The following is a 4,613-nucleotide window of genomic DNA, read 5'->3' as shown; positions in this document are numbered from 1 at the left end:
GTATAGTAGGGATAGTGGGTAAGTCAGGCATGGCCAACCAACTTGAGGCATAGTTTAGCTCTCGCTTGTGTGCTTGTCCTTGTTTTGCGTCCAGCTTAGGTCTAAGCCCAAGTTCCATTCCATGGTAGCTGGTGGAGTACCCATGTCCTTGCATTAGGCCACTGGTATTCCGAAATAGCGCCAAACTCCGTTTGGCTCCATTTTGCATACTGGTCCTGGCATTGGGATGTTGGTTGCTCTAGGACTGTTCCAAGTCACTCCGAGCTCTTGTCCCTTCGCTCCTTGGGCTATATGCTCAGGAGTTGCTCCGTGGTCCGGTTTTGTCACTCCTTGGCTTCATGCTTAAGAGTTTGGCACCGTTCCTTCGTTCAATGGCCCAAGGCCCTGAACCTTGGGTTCCACACCATTGTCCTTTGGACACATGGCATATGACATGTGGCATGTGTCACGTGGCATAAAGAGGGTTTAAGTTCCGCTTCGTGGTGTTATCCTATGGTAAATCATCATAGGATAAAGGGTAAAAACCACGTGCGTTACATTTGGTATCAGAGGATGAGTTTCAGCAAGTACTATTTAATGAGATTGGGCAACTAGTCTCGTTGCATACGCAAAGATGAAAACGATGATCCAAATGAGTACACATTTGGGTGCAAAGACTTCGCAATTGTTTCTTGGCAATAGATTTGGTTACCTTTTTGTACTATATTATGTGAGCTTGCTCTTAGGCTCATAAGATGGACTGAGATGTTCCATTTGTGTGAGTTTGCGCTTGGGCTCATGAGTGAGGCACATTAGAAACTCAAGGTTACACTTTGAGTTGGCAGGATTAATGTTAGCCTATCGATGGTTCTATGAGTTGTTCCAATGGTTCCATGAGTTGTTCCATGTACCGTGGGTGAAAGCAAACCTCCTTGGGTTTGCTATGAGGGGCAAATAGGCCGGTCCATAGCTATTTAACACGGCACTAGTGGATCCTTCCTAGGAATGATTACAACTGAATCGACCAAGACTGTAGGGATTAGTATATTGGTTCAAGTAGTCATTACCGTGCTCTCTCATAAACTTTTCTTGGATTGGATTGAAGGCAGTGCGAACGCAAGCTTGAGGTTTAATCAAAGATGAAACCGAAAAGAGAGTCATCAGGGACGAAGGATCTTACACGTAAATCATTTTCTCTTCTTGGAGAGATGGTTTGCAACGAGGTGTTAACTCATTGCTTATATTCACATTATGCAATCAAGAATCCCTACCTTGATACATGTTAGAAATGATGGTCTTGCAAGTGGTGAGTCATGGGATGGATAGCGGTGAAGCGCTATACCATTTTGTTTAAGCTTGTTATTGGAAGACTTGGGTTGCAATACTCAATTCTTTTCCAAAGAACCTTACTATTGCTCCTTGAGTAATTTGGTGTTGAATTAGTTTTGAGTTTGGTCAAAAAGAAAGTGGCATGAACTTGTTTGTGTTATGAACAAAAGTTAGTGGTGTTGAGTGTTGTAAGTCTCTATTAGTGGAGTGTGGCATTTATGTTGCATTTTATCAAATTGAATTGACACTTGATACTCACATAAACCTTTGAAGTAATGACATTGGCATTGCTCGTAGTGTTGCTTGATTGATGATCAAGTCATTATGATACTTATATCATATTCACATGATAATGGGTAATGTGCTTACGAAGTTACTTGGTTAAAAGATGATGAACCCCAAAGTGGTTGATAGTGAAGCTAAGTCTACTTGCACGAAGTAGTATAGAAGTAGCTTTGACTAGATTCTCAATGGTGATCCATTGTGCTACATGTGTGTCATTGTGATACTTATATCATATCCATGTGAAAATGAATAATGTGTTTACGGTTAAATGATGATCAACCCCAAAGTGGTTGATGGTAAAGCTAGTCTACTTATATAGTAGCATTATAGTAGCTTTGACTAGATTCTCAATAGTGATCCATTATGTTGAGCTTAAGTTGGTACCTTGTTTTTGTGAGAGTTTGCCCATGCGGTGTTGGAAAAGGTTATAGCATTCACTTGCTATAACTTGTTGGTTGATCCGTTAGCACTTGGAGTAGATTGTTGAATAGAGAAGGTGTGTAGTTGAGGCATTGACATCACTAGCACTTGTGTTAGTGGAAGTGGCATTGTAGTCTCGAGTGATGAGAAATTTTCCTTAGACTTTGATCTTTCATATCATTTTTCTTGTTAGTGTTTTGGTTTTACATTGGATCTTGAGAATGATTGAAGAAGAGTGTTAGTGCAATATGGATAACTGAAGATATGGTCTTCGTGATCAAGCCTTGGATGTTCCATTTGCATTTTGTGGATATCGGTGTTGGATATCGGAAAAATGGGCAAAGATGTTTAAGGCTTAAGTATACTATGGGTTATGAGAATTGGTGTTGAAGTGAACCTATGTGAAGTTGTAGGTAGGAGGAAGTTGGTTGAGTCTTAAAAGTTTGTATTCCTAGACTGAGAGTCATTCTTTCTTTATGATGGAAAATTTTCCACAAATTTTCTTAGGTTTTTCCAATGGTTGATCTGTTGATCACTTTGCTCGAAAACCATTCTGTTTTCATAAGTCAATACAAACTAGTGAAGGGGTTGGAGTTGACTTCGGTTGGCTTAAACCGTAGTAGGTAGTTTTGTATGATGTGACCCAAAAGGGATATTGACTTTTGGGGCTAAGGCAAATGAATTGGATAGAGTCTGGAGTTAATGTAGAAAAGTGGCCATTACGCTTTTCTAAGAAGGGTGACCATTGTGCCTTTCTTTTGTAGCATTATGCTTGGTGCCAGGTTGCATTTCGTTCAACTCTATGAAAGTAGTGAGATTTCGCTGATCTTGACTTAGTCTTGGTAGCCCTGTGCCTTGGCTGACGATAGTGATGTTCAACTTAGTTGTTTAGGGTTAAGATGTTGATATTCGTACTATAGCTTTGTCTAAGTGGAGGTTGTGTACTGATATGAGTCTATCTCATGGTCTTCACTTTAGTTTCGGCTAAGTGTTGGTCATGCATAGTTAGGCATACTCAAAGCTATTAACTAGATATGTTGGTGAGCTTATCGTGGTTGAGTTGGATTCTAGTGGTCATATAGTTAGTGCTTATCCATGAACCTTTATCTCGTATCTAGGGTATTGAGTTCATGTTGGACAAGTATATAACTTGATGGCATGAGTTTAGTGTTTGGGTCTTGTGAAAGCAAGTTGAAGAGTGATTGTTAGTTGCTTTGTGACTAATAGTTGCTTATAGACTTTATTGAGGACCTCTGATACTTGCTTTACTCAATGATGATTTAGCGGTGATGGGCTTACTTTATCAAATGGTGTTGCAGAGGATTGTGTCATTAAACTTATATAGTTTCTCCATGTTGATATGTCAACTCTACCTCTATCGATATTATTTAGTTACGTTTAGTCCGTGGTGTTGGATTTCATTGAGTCTTGGACGTGGTGAATCACTCCTTGGTGATGTGTTATCTGTAACTGAGTTTTGCTGAAGGATTGGTCTCAGATACTGACTAAAATATCTTTGACTCTGGTTAGTTTAGTTGCTAGGGAGTTTTGAGTGGTCATTTACTTTTGCTTTCTTCTAGTTTTATTATGGTGTTGGTGGCATTGAAGTGATGTCTTGTTGTTGACATTATTAATGTTGAGATTCAAGTAAAATGAGATGCCTTTCTGAAAAGATTGATATTGAGTTTCATAGTCTTGATATAGATAATGTTGATAATTTGGCTATGACTTTGTGTTATTGGCATTCGTGCATTTTCTAGTTAGCAACTATATTGGCGTTCAAACGAACTAAACAACAAGTTGAGTTAGTTGTGTTCTAGACGAGATTGTTTAGTAAGGGTTGAACTTTGAGTTTTTCTTTGAAAAGTGATTTAGTCGTAAACTATACTAGCTTTACGAAAGGAAGAGTTAGTGATTGATGTTAGAATGTTTGATTCCTTGTTGGATTCAAGATGGGATACATTGATCATTGATAATTCTTCTTGAGCTTGTTATACAATGAGTTATGTCTTACTATAAGATGGATTCATGGAGGATCATTTAGTGATCACTTGTTGAGCATAGCTCTATTGTGCTTGGCTTTTGGATTGATGCAAATATGCTCTTCATTAGTTTTGGCATTATGAAGTTTAGTTTATGGATGTGTTGAGAGGAGGATGTTATGGGTTATACCATGATTTTCTTCTTTAGCATTAAAGTTAGTTCATGCGAGACTTGTGATCATTGCTAAGCATGACTTAGTTATAGGCTTCTTCAAGCTTTTGGTCTTTGAGTTTTCATGCTCATTGTTCAATTTAGTACAAATTGTTAGGGAAGGCATTTTGGCTCTTTAGCTTTGATGTTGAAGTTAGTATTTTCATTTTGCAATCATTGGTGATGATTGACTATCATCTAGGATAATTGATTATCCTTGTTAGAAGTTTTGTTTGATTATTATTGATAAAGAATGATTTGCCATTCTTTGAGATGGTGAATTCCTTCTTCAATGATGATTTTGCATATCTCCTTTCGATGGGATGATTAATAATCTTTCATGATGGTTAGTTATTCTCGTGGAGTACCCATGTCCTTGCGTTAGGCCACCAATATGCTAAAATAAC

The sequence above is a fragment of the Selaginella moellendorffii genome, unplaced genomic scaffold, assembly GCF_000143415.4.
Source record: "Selaginella moellendorffii unplaced genomic scaffold, v1.0 SELMOscaffold_97, whole genome shotgun sequence".
NCBI lineage: Eukaryota > Viridiplantae > Streptophyta > Lycopodiopsida > Selaginellales > Selaginellaceae > Selaginella > Selaginella moellendorffii.
This window is presented reverse-complemented; position numbering follows the sequence as displayed.